Source organism: Ochotona princeps, chromosome 9 (genome assembly GCF_030435755.1).
Source record: "Ochotona princeps isolate mOchPri1 chromosome 9, mOchPri1.hap1, whole genome shotgun sequence".
NCBI lineage: Eukaryota > Metazoa > Chordata > Mammalia > Lagomorpha > Ochotonidae > Ochotona > Ochotona princeps.
This window is the reverse complement of record NC_080840.1, coordinates 6,398,763-6,419,574: the sequence shown is the minus strand read 5'-3', so window position 1 is coordinate 6,419,574 and position 20,812 is coordinate 6,398,763. Positions and strand designations below refer to the sequence as shown.

The following is a 20,812-nucleotide window of genomic DNA, read 5'->3' as shown; positions in this document are numbered from 1 at the left end:
CCAGGGTTGGGTCCCCTACATGCAGGGGATGGCAATGTCAGATGAGGTCCCACACTGATGCCTCCTCCTGCCCTGTGGGGCTATGTGGCACACGTGAGTGCTCAGCTCCACACCTGGAGGGATTGGTGTGCTCCTAGGTCTACCTGGCACATGTGAGCTCTCAGCTCCACACATGCAGGGGTTAGCGCTGTTGGAGTAGGTCCCATACCAATGCCTCTGCGTGCCCCTGGGGCTACATGGCACACGTGAGCTCTCAACTCCCCAATGCACTCCTGGACGTCACAGGTTACATGCCCACGGCTGATCATACAGAAGATCCTCCCATCACTGCAAGACCCTGAGCATGCCAGAGGAAGACCCTTGTGTTTACCTCACCTCCCCTTCTTTGTAATCCTTTTTTATTTTTTCTTTTGGCCAAGAGGGAATTCTCCACTCTAAGACTAACTGAAGAGCAAGCGGTCATACACCTCAGCCATACACTTGGTGTGTAGCAGCTGTTTCCCCAGCAACAAGTCTATTCGTCAGGCCACCAGGTGGTAGGATTATCAGAGGTGGCCAGTACCAAGAACAACAAACAAACCTCTCTCTCCTCGAGAAAAGAGATCATCTCCCCAGGGAGCTCGCCAGTGTGGCCGTGGCCAAGCTGCTCCCTGGGGCAGACAGCTCCTAAGTGACACCTGTGCAGGAAGCTGGGTGGTGGCAAGCTCCATGCTGGGCCTTCCTGCTCTGTGCTGGCAGGCCCACAGTGGCGCTGGGCATGCAGGTGGCCGGGAGCAGGCCTGGAGCCTGACGGCAACAGACTAACTAAAACCACCACTGGCTCAATGGCAGCAGGTCTACAAGTCCGTTCTTTGTCTAGAGACAGACGCTTCCTTCCTAAAACGATGTCCTGGCAGTTGGGCGCACGGGCCCGGAGCACACCTCAAGGCGGGTTGGGGAAGCAGGTGTCAATGCCTGGTGCCTCACAATGAAGCCACTTGCACCCTGCAGAGTAGCGCTGTTAGAGAGATACGCGGTGAGCTGGAGATGGCACAGCAGCATGGCGCCAGAGGTGCCGGGCTTCCCACTCAGAAATTCCGGTTCTGCCACCTTCTTCTAGCTGCTCAACTTTCTGGTTCAACAAGTTTGCCTCTCAGAGCCTCCTTTCCACATCTGTGAAGTGAGCTTTAGGACAAAAGAACAGAGCCTTCCGAGGGCTGTGGTAGAGATGCTGGAGGGGGGAGCTCACCTTGTAGGGGTGAGAACCAAGGGGGTAAGTGTAGCCACCCAGCCCAGCCCAGGAGGACGCACAGACCGCATCCCGGCCGCACAGCCTTTCTCTTAGGTCTTCTGGAAAATCCTCCCACTGCGATGATTTCTTTTTAAGTAATTTATCTTTATTGGGAAGGCAGATCAAAGAGAAAGAGAGACAGAGAGAAAAATCTTTTGTCTACTGGTTTACTCCCCAAGTGGCCGCAATGGCCGAAGCTGAGATGATGCGGAGCCAGGAATCTCTTCTGGGTCTCCCACGAGGGTGCAGTGTCTCAAGACACTGGGCTGCTTTCCCAGACGAAAAGCACAAAGCTGGATGTGAAGTGGAGGAGCTAGGACACGAACTGGCGCCTATATGGGATTCCAGCATGTGCAAGGTGAGGATTTAGTCAGTGTGCCATCACGCCAGGCCCCACTGCAATTATTTCCTGAGAAGTTTTAGCCAAGGCTGGGTCCCTGTGCCTGCCAGTGCATCACTACCCTGCTCCAAATGTAATCCTGGTTCCCTGTGCCTGCCCAGGTCTCTGCCCCTCAACTGTGACTTCACACCACCTGGGTAGACTCCTTACCATGGAAGAAAGCAACCGGCTTGCAAGACTTCAAGATCACACCCCACACAAGCTTAGGGACCTGCCTTAGTGTGGGTCCTTCTAGGCTCCAGTGTGATGTGCCACTCCAACCTGGCCCCGAATCCACACCCCCGTGCAATGGAGGGGTGTGTGTATGTGACTGCCTTCCTGACACTGGGTCTGTCCTTGACCAAATCCAAGACGGCTTGCAGGTCCCCCGACACTGCTTCCTGTGACACAGACATACTTGGGGGTTGCAGTGGCTATACTGCGAGGCTTGCTGCATGATGGTGAGAAGGCTGTGGCTCTATGCATTGACTGCTGCATTTGATCAGGATGTGGCAACTCAAAATGATGAGACTTATCGTCAAGCAACACAGCCAGGGACTGGCAGCTAGATGGAGCACGGCATCTCTGTCAGGGCCAGAGGCTAGCAGGTGACCTAGCCCAGCGCTCAGCAGGTCACCTGGCCGCACCCTGCTCTTCCACTGCGCACCAGTGAGGGGAGACGGAGCAGGGGGCAGGGTGGCTTTCAGACATGCCTCTGAGTGACTGTTTACCTCCCCACCTCCATCAGCAAGACAGCGAGCAGCATCACACACGCAGGGGCTATGCCCTCTAAACCCAATGCCCGTGGCCCTGGAAGGCTTCTCAGCTCTGGCACATTGGAGTTCTGCCCTCGGCGGGAGCACTGCCATATGCTGGCACCAGGGAGCTAGAGCGGAACCCCTGGCTTGGCCAAGCAAGCCCAGGCTCCAGCCTGCCCTTCCAAAGAGCTAAGGCAAGTCTCTCTCTCTCTCTTCCTCTCTCTGCTTTCCATGAGGACTTATATTTCTGAGATGGTAATTGCCCAATTAGCTGGATTTTCATATTTCTCGTGGAGTTGTCTGCAGGCTTTCTGAGCGTGAAACCATGTTTTGGAGCCCATCCACCCTCCCGGGAGACGAGTTGGCGCTCAGGGTTGAGTTTTTGCTTGGAGCTTTCTGCTAAATAAATATGCGTGAAGGCAATCTGAGGCCACTCCAGCCTATTAGTTCACTGCGGGTTCAAATGGATGTTTTGGTTGCTGTTGTTGTTTTTAGTGCAGCCAAATCTATCACCATGCTATCCAGAGGGGTCTGAAATGTTCTTAATGTATTTGCTGAAATTTAGAGCTGGGACCGTCTGCATACATCCGGATGGGGGCTTTCTAAAACTCATTTGCAACTGGCTGTTTGCTTCTGAAAACTATTTGGAATGAAAATTCTTCCCAGCTCTTCTCAATTACCATTATTTTTAACTCACATTTTATATTCTCTTAAGAGTTTCTGATTCATGCCTAGTTAGGCAATACTTCTGTGTTTCAGTGAAGATAAAGACCACGCGAGCAGGAGACCGAGGTGCCTGGTCTTGTACTCGGGCCACCAAGTCCTGCGTCTCTGTCGGGCTGCTGTGCGCTCTGGGCGGGAGCAGGTGATGACGCCTCAGCTGGGTCCCTGTCACCACCACAGGGACCACCACCTGCGTTCCAGGCTCCTGGCTCCACTCCGGTCCAGCCCCAGGATATCTAGGGGGTAAACCACAAGATGAACACTGCCTCCATTTTTGTGTCTTTCCTTCTCTGAGACACAAGATTAAACTCTCCATACATGCATAAACATATACACTAAGACATTTTAAAAACACATGGAAATGGAATAAAAGAAAAGTGTAATGCAGTACACAGAAACTGTGAAATCCACACATGATATTTTTGTGACCTGCCTTTTCTATGAACTTCTCATGAACGGCCCCTTGTCGCACGCACACCCAGCCCATGGGATCGGGACCTCGCCTTCTCGGTAGGAAAATCGCAGTGTTTGCAGGAAGCCTGCGTCCCAGTGTGAGGCCTTCCTTAGGGAATAACCTCGGGCATCCAGCACACCCTCACAACACACAGGAAACGCAGGTACCAGACAGGCGAGTGGTGCCATTACTAAGTTACTGGCGTGGGCCGAGAGCCAGGCAAACCTCCCCCGCCCCCGTAAGCCATTTGTTTTTCCATAAGATGCTACTTGATAACGCAGGGGAAGGTCCAACTGCATCCCCATGGGGTGCGCCTATTTTCCCTGCAGCCACAAGAGTGAACTGGGTCAAAACATGGTCTCCCCTGCCAGCTGTGTACCGAGGCCTGGGGAGTTCCCTCAAGGTCCCTGGAGCTTCTCACCTATCACCTGGAATCTTAGGACCAACTCCTCCTGCCCTGGCTGTTGCAGGATCAAAAGAGATGACAGGTGATCTCTTCAGGTTATTCTTTAGCCCTTGAAAAACTCCTGATTCTTACACTGACCAGGTGCAGCTCACGGATGCCCGTGCACTAAGGCAAGCAGGCTGGGCTGGACCTCCCAGCTCCTCCCCTTCCAGGAGTCAAGGCCAAGTCGGATTGCGATGCCCTGCTGGTACCCAGGCTAAGTTGGGCAGTATCCCTGAATACTGGCCCATCTCTGGGAAGAGGCCCTTGACAAACTCAGCTCGCCCGGAGTGGGAAGAGGTTGGTCATGCCTGACACTACCGGGCGCATGTCAGACACATGATGGACATGCATGCTGCTGAAATGATTCCCCAGGAGGCCGACCCACGTACCTCCCTGTGGACTGGAAAGCGATGCTGCCACCTGCGAGCTGCAGAAATGCTGAGTCAGAGATGTGTGTCAGGCCCCAAGCAGCAGCAGGTGGGGTAGCCAGGACACAGGGACTCTGAGTTGCTCCTCTCACTCGGGGAAACATCCCAGTACAGCTGTCCAGATGGAAACTGAGAAGCCGAGGCCACTCCCGGGACCTGTACCTGAGTCCTACCCCAGCCTGGAAACACAGGATGGCTGCAGCAAGGTGGTGTGCGACCCCACTGCCCTGCCTGCTAGGTGTCCCTGCTCCTGGGGACAGCATTCTGGGTTGCTCCCTGGGCCATGGTCCCAGCTAATTAGTGTTCCACCTCTCCCCTGCCCCCTGGGAGTAGGGGTGGGACTCTGTAAAAGTCTGTGCAACCCAGAGGAATGAGAGAAGGTACTGCTCCAACTCCCTGGAGCATTTGGCCCTTACTTCCAAGGGATGCAAAACTCTCCCTAGAACACTCATCCTTGCACCTCACAGGGCTCCTGCATCCCGGAGGTGTCGTCCTCTGCACCTCACACCTGGCCTGGCGGTGGGCTGGTAGGGGGAGCAGTGCTGATGTCACATGGCCACACTGTAGCCGTCTGTCGAGAACACCTGGATGTCCCTATCCATGCCACCCACCTAGATCCGCTGAGATGGGGGATCCATGCAAAACAGAATAGCCACATGGTGGGGGCTCCCTGCAGTATAGACCCACAGCCTGGCGGGGCAGCCAGGACCGAGTCCACGAGGCCGGAGAGGAAGCCAGGACCCCCTGACAGCAAGGGCAGCTGCCGCATGGGACCCCTGAAGGGCTCACTCCCTGCCCTCCCCTCTGAGGAACAAGAAGAGGCGTGTGGCCCACCTGCTGCTTTACTTGGTTTCTCTGGCACATCCGGCAGGCCACAACACTCAGAGAGGTCCTGTGTACCCGCTTCTGCCGGGCGGAGCTTTCTCTCCCACACCTCCCTGCTCTCAGCACACCCCTGCTCCCACAGCACACAGCACACAGTACACGCAGCCTAACTGTACAGCCCCGTGCAGCTCAGGTGTTACCCAGGACACTGTGACCTCTGGGAGAACATGGGGGGTGGCGCAGGGGCCACAGGTTCTCTCTCTATCTCCTTGAGCAGCACCTGGCCTGGATCAAGTGCCCCATACACGTGGGCTCAATGAAGACCAAAACACTCCAGCCACCAATGGCAGGAAAAACCAACCAAAGACTCTGAGGGCATGTGGGTTTCTAATAAGGAATTAGGGAACTGACTGCAAAGACAGCTGTGGGTTTGTGGAAGGAGTCTGACCCACTCAGGCCCAGTGACTTCCCCCAGCGCGTTTGCATGTGTTTGCATGAAAGGGAAGCTCCTATCGGTCCCCCAGATGCACTGGAACACCTGCTGTGCCCCCGTCAGCCTCATACCCCACTAGGGAGTTCCATGACTGTCACTAGACTAGGGCGGGTTTCAGCCCACAGACTCTGAAATTTCTGGGCCAGCTTTCCAAAGGCCATGTGGAAAGCACAGCTGAGGAACCTACAACTGCCTTGGTCAGCTGACTGTGTGTGCATGTGAGCTGGGGAATGCCCGGAAAACAGAAGTGGAAGGGGAGGAGGGGGGCCCCCAGGTGGTCCAGCAGCTGCCTCCCCAGGGAGGCCTACGACACCACTGGGTGTGGAGGCTGAATGTGGGGCAAAAGTACACGAGATGGGGCCCGGCGTGGTAGCCTAGTGAGTAAAGTCCTTGCCTTGTATGTGCCCGAATCCCATATGGGCACTGGTTTATGTTCCGGCTGTTCCACTTCCCATCCAGCTCCCTGCCTGTGGCCTGGAAGAGCAGTAGAAGACGGCCCAGGGCCTTGGGACCCTGCACCCACGTGGGAGACCCGAAAGAAGCTCCTGGCTTCATATTGACTCAGCTCCGGCTGTTGCGACCACTTGGGATGCAAAATTTTTCACTCTGTCTCTCCTTCTCTGTGTATCTGCCTTTCCAATAAATAAATAAATTGATTAATTTTTAAAAAAGTGAGATGGGAGCTTCCATCATTCCCCAAGCAAGGGAGACATTCAGAGCGTGCCACCGGAGACTTGCGGCACGCAGCGGGAAGCTGAGACCCAGCACCCAGGAGCGTTTGGGTGCAAAGCAGTGAAGCAAGGGCTCTGGGACTCACTGCAGACTCCTGCATGTGTGGGCTCCTGACACCAAATTAGAGCTGGGAAGAGGTCCCACAGCCTCCGAGGTCTGCCGGCGGTGGGGGTGGGGGCAGCCACACAGATGACCCAGGCTGCACGCCAGCCTTCTAGAATCCCCTGCCAAAGGACCAGCTCCTCCGGGGGCCTGGCGTGTGTGTGCGCAAGCATACACCACTCACTGCAAGGCATCGTAAGAGCAAGATGAAAGATGCCTTTTATTTTCGTCTTTTTTTTTCCCCCAGTGTGGGAGAAGGCCTGGCATGAGAGTTAAGGTTGAAACCCCACAGGGTGAAGCTCCATCTAAATTTAAGTCCTGTAAGTCAGCAGCCTACACAGGAACTGACCCAAGAGAGGTAACAGACCAGGAAGGTCAGAAAGTCACAGATCCGGGAGGCTCCGGCTGGGGGAGGCTCCGGCTGGGTGGGGGCTCCGGCTGGGTGGGGGCTGCTCAGTGAAGAAGGGAAGCGGACATCTGCCGGAGTCCCAGCAGCCCCAGGACCCAGAAGAACCGCTCAGTTGCAGGCCCACACATAGGTCCAGCCCCACCCCCTACACACACACACACACACCCCTGGGGGACCAGCAAGGGCAGGTGGTCAGGTGCAGCAGGGTGAAGTGGGTAGCCTGTGTGGGCACCCAGCAGCACACTGTGGTGTCTGCTGCGGCGGGTGCTGTGGGTGCTCAGAAGTGCTTCTGTCTGCTGGGGCCCAGCTGCGAGGAAGCCCTGAGCCCACGAGGGCAGCCACACTTCCTGTTTTTGTCTGTCACCCCAGGGCCTGCTCAGCGGGAAGCCCCTGCCTGGACAGTGCCACCCACACAGTGAAAGTCAGGGCCTCTGGGGTTTACAAAAGGTCATGTTGGGGCTGTCAACACGACCCAGGAGCAAGGGTACCATGAAGCTCTTTCATCTAGACTTGTACATCGTGAGGAGGGGTGGTGTGGGACACTTGAGCCACATCTGTCACAAACTGGCCTTCTCTCCTCGGGTCCCCAACACTTTTACTTCTCCCTCCTTTTATCTTAAAGATTCAATTACATATAGTTGAAACTGCAATACTTACTTGGAAAACAAGATGCTCATCTCCAGTCACAGACCCCAGTCCTCCCTCCTTATTCTCTTTCAAGATTCTGTCTGCTAGTTCACTACTACCCACATGCCCTCAAGAGTTGAGTCTGAGCTGGGCTGGGAACACAGTTCAGCTCTCCCGGGAACAGGGATGGCGATGGGGCAGGAATTCACTGTCTCTGGGCTCAGGAGCCCTAGGCAAGGTGCCCACCCAGGGACTCTGATGAGAACATCTGAGGTGCTTCACCAAAAGTGTGCTTGTGGATACTGCCACTGCTTGTGCCAGGTTACGAAGCATCGGTGAAGGGGTGAGTGGCAGCATGTGGTCTGAACTCATCAGTTCAGATCCAGTGTTTTGTCTTGGCTACTTTCCCTTATAAGGCAAAGGTAGGCGTGGGGGATCTCCTCTGAGCAGCGACAGTGCTCACTCGCTCCCTTCCTTTATGGAGACTCAATCTACTGTCTTTGTCACCTACTAACTCAGTCCTTGGGGCCTTCTCCCTTGCTTGCACATTGAAAATGAGGTTGTGTCCGTGGCTCTCATTTTCCTCTCTGTATATCCCACTGAACAAACTCAAAGTTAAAAATAAAAATATCCTTTGGAGATAAGTTAGAAGGGTACGTTTTTGGGTTCGGATCGGTCTTCTCCCCATTCAGCTGCCATGGCACGCCTATCCCCTTTAATTGCTCCCTACCATCTCCTGTTGGACTACTGAAGGTAAAGGTTGTCTTGAACTTTGCTGACAATCTTTAGAAGAGTATCTGATATACAGTGTATCCTCAAATATTGCCACTGAAATAAATGAACTACATAAGCCATAAAAAAAAAAAAAAAAAAATTCAGGAGCAAGGGTACCATGAAGCTCTTTCATCTAGACTTGCAGCCAAGGAGCGTACATGCACTCAGATATGTACTTGCATACGGACATGTCACAGCAAGGGCAACTCACAAGCTCATGGAGGGACAGGCCTTCGGAGGGTAAAACACCAGCTGAGTGTGCCTGCGTTCAAACGTAGGCTCAGCTCCCAGCAAGTGGAGCAGGTGGCTCCAGCAGTGAGGCCCCTGCTTCTAGTTCCAACCTTGTGCCTGTCCTGGTGCTGTGGGCAATCGGGGGGAGGATTCAGTAGATAAACTCACTCTTTCCCTCTCTTAAATCAAGAAGTTTTCAAAAAAAGATTACCTTTTCATTTCACATTGGAGCATGTTTGTCTCTCTCTCTCTCTCTCTCACACACACACACAGCCATACGTGACAGCTACTGAGATACATACGGGAAGTCAAAGAAACAGAACTTAGGATTCCTGCTGCAAGTTAGAGAGCACAGATGATGGTGAGCTCCGCTCCTGGGCGGTTTGAGCCACCTAGGAGACCTCAGAAAACGATCGGAACCCTGAGCAGAGGCAGGGTGCACCCTGAGCCACCCCAAGCACCCTGCCCCTGGCGCCCTGGACCCCCGCAGCCAGGAGGCACTGCCCAGAGCAGCCGGCAGGGGGCAGTGCACCTCGCCTTTTGGAACCTGGGATGCTCACTGGGCAGGAAACGTGGGGGCTCCACCCGCGGCTCCCCAGGCAGACAAGAGCTGTGTCCCCCGCACCTAGTAGGTGCGTCGGAGGCCCCGCAGGGGGTCGGCGCGCGAAGCCAAAGGCCAGAAGGTGGCTTCCCGGCCCCCAGCGAGCACGCGAGCTCAGCCGCAGAGTGGGCGTTCGCGGTGTCCCTGGGGACCCTTCAGAGCCCGGATCACCTGGACAGGCAGCGGGAACCCTCGAGGGTCGCGCCGGGGAGGCGCGGCTGAGGGCCGGGAGCAGACGGGAAACAAACAGGAAAGCCGGGCGAATGCGGCCACGCGGCCAGTCTGTCACTGCCCTCAGGGTCACGGTTGCCTCCTTCTCTGCGGGACGCGCCGGGCCCACGCGACGCAGTGGACGGCCCCGCACCCACCCAGGCACTTGCGTCTTGCCCCCCCGGGGAGCGCACACCCAGAAAGACCCACGCGTCACGGGCGGGCGAGGGCTCAGGGCTCCGGACAGTAGAGCCAAGATGATAGGGACACTCATTCCCTCTCGGGGCGGCCCCGGCCACGGGCAGGGCGAAGGCGCGGGCTCTGGCTGACCGTGCCAAACTGAGGCGCAACCTCAACCCCCCATCTCGAGTTCGGCCGCGCTTTTTCCTGCAAGGTCACGTTCAAAACACGCGTAGAGCGAGGAGGAGCTGAAAGTTGCGCCACCGTTCCACTTCCGAACTGAGCTGCGCCCTCTGCGAGGCGCCGTGGGGAGCCCCGTGCTCTCCTGCGTCGAGATGGCCCCTGCCCCCGGAGGTCACACGCGAGAGGCGCAGACAAGTTACGAACTTTCGTGCAAGGAGTTCTCGGCAGCCTGCGGCGCTTCACGGCTTGGGGGCGGCCTCGGAGTCCTCCCGCTACCACCAACACGGAAGCCCCCGAGGCCGCCACGCCACAGGCAGCAGCCCCGGTCCTGGCACCAACTTCTCCCCGGATCCCGAGCGGCGGCGCGGGCTGCGAGCCGTCCCCGGGGCCTGCTGCCTCCCGGGTCTGCGCCTGCTCGCAGCGGATGGGGCGATCCGATCCGCACCGCGCTCCTCCAGAGAGCGGCCTCCGTGCTCCACGAGAACCCGGCCTCGTTCCGGAGCCCCCTGGGGTGTCGGACGACGGGCGACCCCGGGCCAGGGAGCTCTCAGCCGGGGACCCGGCTGCAGTGTCACTGGGGCTGCTCCAGGGACCGACTCCCCACCACTGTAGGTTCCCCGCTGAGCCCCCATCAGCTCCTCCAGAGACCGAAGAAGCCCCCTGCCCTGAGCCTCCACCCAGACCCACCGCCCCGAAGCGCCCTAGTGGTCGCCCCGGCTAGGGAGGGGTCTCCCAGCGTGTGTCTTCCTCCAGGCGCCTGGGGTCTTAGGTGACACCTCCCCTGCCACACACACTCCCAGTCCCCTGCTGACCCCCTTCGCTGCCCGGGTCCCAACAGCCCGGAGAACACACAGGGAACTGCCTGAGTCTCAACTCGGGCGGACGCAGACCCCGCGCGCCCCGGAGCGGTGCGGCTGGGCGCGAGCACTCACCGCGGCTGCAGACCCGCTGGAGTTTTCCCGGCTTGGGGTGCGCGAGGGGGTCGGAGGAGAGCGCAAGGGGCGTGGCGTCCCGAACCCTCGTCCCCGGCGCAGCTCACATCGCCTCCTCCTTCGCCCTCTCCTCCTCAGGCTGCCGCTCCAGGGCTCTTTGTCTTTGCAAAGTGTCGAAACTGTCTGGCATAGTGGGCTCGGGCGGCCGAGGCTGGAGCCGGGAGGCGGGGTGAGGGTGGAGCGGTCTCGGGAACACCTTCCTCCGGGTGTAACGGGAGTGAGAGGCGGGGCGAGCGGCCAAGGGCCGCCTCCCCCGGCCAGCCTGCCCGGGAGCAGCGGTGCGCCCGCCCGGCGGCCGCCGCCCCCAGGACGCGCGGCCCTCCCGAGCCTCCGCCCCGCCGCCCCTCCCAGCCGGCCCCGGCTCCTCTCGCCCCGAGCGCGCGGGGCTTCCTGCGAGCCGAGCCACGTGGACCGCCGCGAGCCTGGCAGAGGGCCGGGTCGGGGAGACGCCGGAGGCGGCGGCGGCGGCGGCGTGGGGACCGATTCGCCGCCCCGACAGGGGCCCTGCGGGGACAGCTGCGCCAGTGCCGGCTTCCGCCAGCCAGGCCGGGGAAGATGGCCCAGGAGGCGGCCCCGGAGGCCCGTGGGCTCAGCCCGGGGCGGATGAGGCGACGGGCGCGCGTGGAGAGGACGTGAGCGGGTTGAGGGTGCCGAAGAAGTGGCCGGTCGTCTTGCTGCCGAGCCACTGACTTCCTCGGAGGGCCCGGGACTCCAGGTGGGATTTAGGGAGGGGAATGTGGGAGAAGCGCCGCGGGGCTGGCGGGGGGCGGGGGGGCGTCTGGTATGGCGGAGCCCTCCGGCTACCCCGACCCCGTGCTCCCAGCCGCTCAGAGCCGCAGAGTCGAGCCCTGCGGCCTGGCTCCGCCCGGCCCTCCGGTCCTCCCAGATGCGCAGGCTGCTGCGCCCTCCGGAGCCGGGCCAGGACTCTGCAGTGGGAGCCCAAGCAGGGGGCCCGGCTGCATGGCGGTCTGAGTGACGCTGGGGCTTGGGGGAGCGGGGAGCGAGGCCGGCGGGCCCCACAGGGTGCGGGCCTTGGAGGCCCAGTGCCCTGCGCAAAGACTAAAGCAGCATTTTGTTTAAATGTGTTTTTAGAGCGCCTGTCCCCCCTGGCCCACACTACCAGTCCACGTTGCAAGTTGAGAGCTTAGAGACTCAGCTAAATCAAGGGGCCAAACCCCTCCGTGGCTGCCTTCCTCCCACAGAGCGTGGGAGCCCCCGGCCCTTCCACAGCCCAAGGTGGGCCTTGGGGCTCCCAGGCAGTGGGTGACAGGCGAGGATCCGCCCTCTGGCTCCAGTCCACTGCTACTCCCGGGAACAAGTGTGGTCCTAGCAAGTTCCCCAGCTGGCCCCAGATGGTCCTGCTATGGTGAAGAAGCGATTGTGTAGGTGTGCAGCCCTTACCACAGTAGGGAATGGGGAAGACTTGAGGGAATCCAGATTGGACAGATGTGTACAGAGAGGGAGGGGAGCACCTGCCGTGTGGTGCTGGGAGGAGGGGCAAGAATAGCAAGATGGATTACCGGAATGGGGAGGGAACCGTCACTGGAGCCATGCCTGAAACGCAGCCCCCACAAAGCAACAAAATACAGCAGGCACATGGTCTTAGAAGCCCCTGAGGACCCCTGCCAAGCTGCCCTGGGACTGCCCTGCATCCTGGAGGTTGGGAGAGAAACTGTGGCTGAGCCTGCTGGTTTGCATGCTAGGGGCAGAGTGAGCCTGTGGCCTGCCTGAAAGCACCTCTTCTCCCACACCCCTCACCTGGAGGCTTTGATGGAGCCCAGACAGGACATTGGCCACACTTGGTGCTTCCTAGAAGACAGGTGGAGAGCATTTTGGGAGAATGCACTGGTGTGCTGTGTGTGGTGTGGACCACTCAAATCGTAGCACCTGCAGGCACAACTCCGGGAGCATTCTCAGGTCCCACCCACAATGACACTGCTGTCTGACCTGCAATGCCCTATAGACTGGCACGGTTCCGTAGTTCACGGCTGCTGGCCTCACGAGGTGACTGGCAGCTCGCTGGGGACAGGCAAGGTGTGGCATTGCTTCCTTCCTTCCCGGAGAGCCTTTGGGCTACACAGCAGATGGACAGTAAAGAGTGACTTGATGGATTAATTGAAGAAGTGTTGTTTATTGCATGCATCAGATCAAACCAGGACTGGGAAGGCACATGGAAGAGACCGTGTGAACGTGAGACTGTTACCATAGCCTGGTGCATCACGTGGGAGGGGCAGCGAGCAGGCCAGTAAGGAGGCTAATGTGATCCAGCTGTTCTGGTTGGTAGCCACGAGCCCAGATCAGCTCGGCTTCAACCCTGCATCCTTGGCAGCTGCCCCAGGAGACTGCACAGTGCGGTGGAAATTCCCCAGTGACACAGTGGAGAGACACACACAGATCATTCCCGTATCTGTAGCTGAACTTTGCAACAGGTGCGCCTTTCCCAGGCTGATGGGCTTGTCCAGGCCTTTGCTCATCACCCCACTTCCTTTCTGTGAAACCGCACGTTCCAGGTCCAAGGGCTGGAGTCGCGACAGGCAGCACTCCTAAGGCCGGGGATCCTGGGCACGCCCGCCGTCCTCTGCACACCTGGCTTGCCTTGCAGCAGGACTGGCCTCAGCTTGCAGGGTCTTCCCTGGGGAGTCCCAGCAATGATTCCATGCTCACTGCCATTCCTCAAGTGATGAGAGTACCCGCCCTGCTGCTGGATCCTGCAGGGTGGGATAGTCCAATCCCATTAGGGGACCTGCAGGAGAGGAAGGGACTCCCTCGTGTGTCGCAGCTGGGTCCAGAGGCAGGGGGCATGTGGCATCCTTTGAGGCAGTTGTTTTACTCCAGGTTAAGGAGCTGCCAGGAATGTGCCCGTTTCCTTAGAGGCAGGAAGTGTGTGGCGAGGATGTGCAGACTAAAGCTCAGAAGGTTAGGCAAGGAGGGAGCCTCCTCTCTCTCTCTCTCTCTCTCTCTCTCTCTCTCTCTCCTCCTCCTCCTCCTCCTCCTCCTCCTCCTCCTCCTCCTCCTCCTCCTTGCCCCACTACTAAATTCTGAGGCCTCAGTCACACTCATCGCATCTGTCCGTCCTTCCAGCTTCACTTCTCCGAGGGGAACACTGAGTTGTAGTTTCTCCGGCAGAGGACTCTGGTTAGCAGGCTCCATCCACAGGGGTCAGGGTCAGGGTCACCCCTCAGCTCTGAGTGGGCTGTCCAAGTAGCTCATGGCCATACTGGGGACCACCTTGTGGGAGATTCCTCATCAGGAGATGTGGGCCGTGTGGCCCCAGTCTTCTGCAACCCCGAATGTCTTGGGGGACATTTGAGGGAGCAGAATGACTCAGCTGCACCCGCCAACTCTACCGGGTTCCCAGGTGCAATCATGTACTGCGCTCCAGTGGACGGCGTGTAAGACGGCGGCTCCACCAGGTCAGCTAGGTGGGGAATAGAGTGTAACAGCTGGGTCTGAAAGCAGCCAGAGCTGAAGTCCCTTCAGCCCATTGTTCAGAACGATACGACCCTGTTATGTATTGTGTGGCTAGACTTGTGCATAGATTCCTTTTTTTTTTTTTTTTACACCAAAAGAAACAACTTTCATTCAGTTCCCTGGTACTTTTTCAAGTATTCTTATGAAGGGTCCGTACCAAGCCAGCTATTAGTCTTACTCAAGCTGGACTACCCTAACCTGTTTGTCCGGGATTGGCTGAGGAGTGAGTGTATGTAAGGCCTGTTTGGGTCACCAAGGTAAAAAGGAGAATTATTTTCAGCAGTTTCTCTGGGACACATCTTAACACCCATGGAAGAAACCCAATTGGAAACAAGTCCCTTAGAGTCCGGATCACACCATACCTGAAGCCTGCTTGGACCTTCTGTGAGATGAGTCAACACAAGTCTTATTTAAGTCACGTTGGGTCATAGTTCTGTTACTTGGAACCAAGTGTTTGATAACAGACACGTAGTACAGCCAGATTCATTTTCCTGAAGTTCTACTCCCTCTGCAAGTCCCTCCCAACCTCAATACCCTTAATGTTTCAGTGAGAAGCGATTCCAAGCTCAGAGTACAGCAGTTAAGTCCTCTGTGACGTGGTCCCCTGGAGTCCCTCTCAGCTGTTTACTGCTTCTCTGGACAACCACGGGCTCGGCAGGCATGACTCAATCCAGAAACTGCTCAGCTTCCTGTTGGAACATCCTGGAAGCCAGTGCAGGCATGTATCTTCCGGGGCCACTCAAGCCCCAGAGACGTGCGGAACCACAGCGGGGACCTTCCAGGAGGGAGGTGAGGCCGGTGATGGCGAAGCTTTGCCACCTCTGCAGAGCCTTCTGTGGCCACATGAAGGACTACAGCTCTGAAGCATCTTCCTCATCACAGGGCATGAGGACACGACAGCAGTTTTAGAAGTTAGGGGCAGGTGTTGGGGGTGGGGGGTGGCCAGCAGGTTGCGCTGCCGCCTGGGACACCTGCACTCCAGGTTGGAGCGACTAGAAGCAAGTCCCACCTCCAGCGCCCTGCCAGTGCACCTGCGAGGCAGCAGACAAAGGGCCAAGGCCTTGGGTCCTACTGCCCATGTAGGGAATGCCAGCCCTGACTGGTATGGACCAGCATGGGGAAGATCTCTCTCTCAATCTGCATGTCTTAGCTCCCTCTCTGTCACCATCTTTCAAATAAATTTCTTAAAATAGAGAAAATGAGGTTAAAAAAGGTTAGTACAAAAGCAAATTTAAAACGTGCATAGTTTTTTGTGGTTGTGTTTTGTTTTGTTTTTAATGACACAAAATTCCCATGAATTTTTTAAGGCAGCCTCAGGTGAGTGTTCCTGGGCAGCCATAAACCACAAGCTAAGGCCTAGCACTTGGCGCGTGCAGCACTCCCTGTAACATCACGGAAAGCAGGAAGCCAGGTGACGGGGCTGGGCTGGATTAGCACAGCAGGTGGGCACTCTGGGCATGGGCTGCAGTGGAGACACCTGAAGATGTTCACAGTCACCTGCGGGATGCTGGGAGTCTGATCTGGAAGGAGCAACTGAGTTTTGGAAGAGAACTCTCCTGGGGGCTGGGCTGGGCTGGGGGCTGCTTCCATGGATGCCCCCAGGAGGCAAGCAGGAGTCTCGTTAGTGATGGTGGCGGTAGCATCATTGCTAGGAGACTGGACCACACACCTGCGCTGGTGGCTGCTGTCTGAAGGCCGGCCGAGCTGGAGGGATGGAGCACAGACGGGCTCTCGTGGGGAGTAGAGATGTCTGTCCCGCACCTGTCACATCATCCACCAGCTCCTCCTATGGCCATTCCTGCGTTACCAAAACCACCGGAGAGCCACTTCACAGTAAGGATGAGTCCTGAGGTGGGGAACCGGCAGGCCCCTCGGCAGGATGACCTGACTCCTCCGCCGTGTCCCGGAGACCCTTGAAGCTGAGTGGGGCTCAGATGGCGCAGGCTGGTGCCATAGGAGCTGACCATCTGCTGGATCTGGCCACATGTGTGGAAAGGGCAGGGTGTGTCTTCACGGCCAGTGCCAGGAGCCTGGAGAGCTCAGACCCCTGTCTGAAGCTGCACCTTGTCTGCACACAGCCTGCACAAGTGCGCACGTGTTCCCTGCACCTGCAAGATCTGAGCGCCTGGAGCTCACTCACACAGAGGGCAGACTGGACTCTGGGAAGAAGAGTGACACAATGTGTGGCCAGGGTTGGGGAAGCTGCTGAGCTGCGGGCGCGTGCGGTCTTCAAGGACTGTGGAGCCCGATTCATGCCCAACAGGTAGGATGCGGTGGTGGAAGCCAGTGAGCATGCCAGGGCCTGTGGATGCCTGGGAAGGGGAAAAGGGCCTGGCAGGGAGCCCTGGGGGCCTGGAGCCTCTACTGCAGGGCAGGCTTTTGAATGTGAGCCACCCCAGACAATTGGCCCTGGGGCTGCCTCCTGCCTGGGTCCCGGCTCCGCACATGCACTTGGAGGTGCATACACCACCCTCAGCAGGTTTCTTGTAAGGCCTGCCCTGCTTCCAAGGAAACTGTAAACTAAACTTGCTCCTGTGCTGGACAGCAGGGGATGGGCCAGCCACCCTGAGAGCTGGCCGTTCTCTCTTAGCACTGGGAGGCTAAGAGCAGTAGCTTCAGACTGCGCCAGCTGGAACTTTGAGGGGGTCTCCCTGCTGGACCCCCTCAGTGCCTATCCAGCTCACACATACTGCATGTTGCTGCATGCCAGGCCCTGGGCTTGCACAATGGGCTCCAAGATGAGTCTGCGTGCAGGGAGTAGTCGCTCAGGCAGAGGAGGGGAGAACACAGACCCAGCGCTGGGTTGGCATTACAGAGGGGCTTCCACACACCCCCCAAAACGCCAAGAGATGGAGACATGGTGACTGGCTTTGTGTTTGTGTATATGAGTGTAATACCTCCTCCACTGGCAACGGAATATACTGCTCCCAAAACAACACCTTCGGGGTCCTTGCCGGCAGAAAAACCTGTGCTCTGGAACATGCTCTAGCTTTCCCCCATGAATAAAGCCCACAATCCACAGAGCGTTGGGTCCCTAGCTTTGGAATATGAGGCTACAAGATGAATGTGTTCTTTCTGGAGAGTGGATGGTGGCCCCTGAGGGACTTGGTGGGGCTTTTCAAACGCTGTGTGGCCTTAGTTTGAGAGTGGGTGACCGGACAGGGCAGAGGGGGTAACCCTACAGGCTGTGGGGAGCCGGGCACTCAGACACAGGGCCAGCTCAGCAGACGCCACGGCCAGGTGGCTTCTGTTTCTGCATCTTCAGGTTTTCTTCTGCAGTGAGTGTCCTGGTCCCTGCCGCTCACAGCCACTTGGAGGAGAAAGACGATACATCAACAATTAGCGGCTCAGCGCCAGCTCCCTGACGACCACTCTGCACGTGACAGCGCGGGTGAAGCACCTTCCTCGCGCATTGCTTACATGTCAACACATCTGCCCACATATTATAAATGAGACAGGAAAATTACCCAGTTTGGGACTTGGCAAGTGCCAGGGGGCTGCCAGGAAGTCAGAGCTGTCCCTGGCTCCGCCTCAGTGTGGCCAACTGGCAAGTTATTTCTTCCGAGTTGAAGTGTAAATAACCAGTTTTGGAATCTATGGTTTCCATGTTCAAAAGGGAGGAAGCAGACACCCACATCCATATTTGAGAAGATTCTGGAACAATTGCTCTGGGATTTTCGCACCTCGATAGGTTCATTTGCCTCGTAACTCGTTTCTGTCTTGTTTGGAGAGTTTAAGCGATACAGAGAATGCCCAAGACAGGGAGTAGCGCCGTCACGTGGGGCTCCAAGGCTGGTGCATGAGCTGGGGCGAGAGGCAGAGCCGCACTTCATGAAGTGGGGCGAGTGAGAGGATCCATGTGCTGGGCCACTGTGAAGACTAAATACACGAGAATACTAATGGACTGGGGATCTGCCAGGTGCACCCAAGGGCGACTGCCGTCCTCCCGTGCGTCCATTTGCCACACGTCCGGACATTGATAGTGTGTTTCGAGCTGCAAATTGGCAGAAGCTTAAAGTAGTGTCGGCTTCTTGCATTGCTGGCCTCGTCTGTAGGGCTAGCAATAGCCTGCCACTAATTTTACTATCATTTAAGTTAAGGAAGGGTCTTAGAACCATGGTCTACACCCAGACATGGGGAAATGACTGGCTGGTTATGATCCTGTGGCTGCTGTGGGAGGTTCAGACTTGGAACTATGAGACATGTCATAGTGTTGGTAGAAGAGTACAGCCTTGCTGTAGAAAACCAAAAATCATGGCAGCTTACTCAGGTAGATGTGAATGTGTCCCTGTCACAAGTCCTGGTAACCAGGATGGCATGAAAGAATTCAGTCTGCAGGTTTCTCTTGCCTTGTTGTGCCACAGTAGTAAATAATAGATACCATCTAGCCCCAACTTTACCTCACAGTGCAAACTGGCTGCTCCTGCCCCAGCCATCACATCTTTATCTGATGCTTTTATATAAGCATGTACACATACCTTTTACTTTTTAAAAATTTTATTTTTATAAATTTTGTTTTTATAATGATGGCATGGTTGATCAGGGATGAAAGAATCGAGTTTTAGGGAAAGTTGGGTGTACTCACTGTTTCCAAATTTGCTATTTCTTCTTCTTGTTTCTCAAGGAAGAGGAGAGATAAAGAGGGAAACCACTCATGACTTTCCACACATCCCAGTCCCCAGGGATGAGGAACCGCCACCTCATATCAACCCGGAGTCTCCATGTGTACATATTCCGAGGGCTCTGTCCAAGTGGTTTGGATCGTTCTGAAATGCTGCCGATTTCACCGATCCGAGAATGATGTCACCCTCCCAGGGCCCATTGGCTCCATTCAACGAGATTTCTTGCTGTCATCTTTTGTTTGGGGTAGTTGTCCAGTTCTGTTCTGCTGCAGCACCAAAGGAGCTGCCATATTCTTGTTTTACAACAGGGCCTGTGTCCACTGCTCTGTTTCATTAAGTAGGACATGTTCTTGCAGGCGAGTCCTGGGACCCAGGTCAGGAGACCCGATCCCTGCCTGATCCCCCACCCCTGGGCCTCACAAAGCTGACATCCAGCTGAAAGGCAAACCCCAGGATGTGGGCCAGGTGACCGAGCCCCGCCGGGTCCCGCACTCCTGAGCTCCCCCACCGTGCAGGTGGATTCCAGGACCTGAGCCAGTCTACCCAAGCCCTGTCAGATGCCCATCCCTAGGACTCAAAAACCCGGTCCCCGCTGGGCCCAGGCCGGCATAACTCGCTTCATCTCAGCGTCTGCAATCATATTGCACAGCCTGGCCTAGTCTAGTCTGCCCCCTGATCCAGCTCCTGCTGGTGGGTGCTGCAGCCTATCCCAGCACAGTCTGATTGCTGTCCTGGTCCTAGTGTGAACTGGCTGGTGTTGCAGCCTGATCTGGCTCCTCCTGCCCCCTGCCCTGGTTCTCAGATCTGCCAGTGGGTGTTATGTGCTGGCCCAGACTGGTCTGTCTCAAGACCTGATCCACGTGTATGCCAGTGGGTACTATAACCTGGCATGGTAGGGCTGCTCCCTGCCTTGCTTCTGTGCTCACCTGCAGGGGCTGTGTCCCCATGAAGAAGTTTCCCAAGCTCCTCTATGCAGCCTTCTCCCAGTGGCAGCTCTCGCACACACCGGTGGACCATTGGCCCAGGTTGACTTTGTCCACATCCTGCCCTGGCAATAACATGACCTTGTTAAACTAGCCACATCCATCCTGGTTCTTGTTGGTTGTTGCAGCCCAGTGATACCTGGTCCACACCCAGACACAGGAGTTCAGCAGGAGTCAAGGCCTAGCCTGGCCTGTTCTACACCCAACCTGGCTCTCACAAGCCTCAGTGGGGGCTGGAGTCCAGCCCAATCTGACCCTCCACAGCCCCAGTGCACACCTGCGCTGGTGCAGGCTGTAGCCACGTCCAGCCAAGCCTGCTTCCCCCAGTCCTGCTCTCATCCTCACCAGTGGGAACCCCTTCGCTTTGAAGGACATTCCCTGTAATTTTCTCCTCAGACCTCATCCTGTAGTCTGGTCAGCTTCAGGGCGTACTGGCAGGTAGTCTTTCTCCTGGGAGCACAGGTGCTGAGGAAGGGAAGGGGTTAGAGCGCTAAACTTTCAGATGAGGAGCAAGGATGCTGCAAACATTGGTCCCTTGTGGATGCACTGTCTCTTGTTGCCATGGCAACCAATAAAAAAACTGGACCTGTCCAGCTGTGATGAAAACAGAAAAGTTGCCTTTGCATCTTAGGTGCTGTGCCCTGGCCAGCAATCTCACATCAGCACGTATGAAGTTGAGGGCAGAATTTTCTTCTGATGTTAAACGTTACTGGCTTGTTCCTGTGGCATGGGCTTTTTCCACCGTGGGAAAAGGCAGCCTTCTCCGGAGAAGCGGAACTGAACCCCAGAAGGACTGTGTGCAGGGGAGCTGCTCCTCTTGCTTTTTTTGGTATTTGAGCACTGTATCTCATTTTTGGAAGTATCGTGGTAGTAGAGATGGCTTAGTCTTGTATTGATACCTGTAAATATCACTAACG

At 56.8% G+C, this 20,812-nt stretch overlaps 2 long non-coding RNA genes across 2 annotated transcripts in view; one reads left to right on the top strand and one right to left on the bottom strand.

Moving 5' to 3' along the window:
• LOC131481130 (uncharacterized) overlaps positions 1-11,137 on the bottom strand; it is a 61,730-nt gene extending 50,593 nt beyond the window's left edge. Inside the window, exon 1 of the long non-coding RNA XR_009246047.1 lies at positions 10,760-11,137. This is a non-coding gene — a long non-coding RNA (uncharacterized LOC131481130). The remainder of the gene's footprint in view (positions 1-10,759) is intronic.
• Positions 11,138-11,493: 356 nt separating this feature from the next.
• On the top strand, positions 11,494-19,200 carry LOC131481081 (uncharacterized). The gene is made up of 3 exons (XR_009246015.1): positions 11,494-11,534; positions 16,369-16,553; positions 18,915-19,200. It is a non-coding gene; the product is annotated as an uncharacterized LOC131481081 (long non-coding RNA).
• The last annotated feature ends 1,612 nt before the right edge of the window (positions 19,201-20,812 follow it).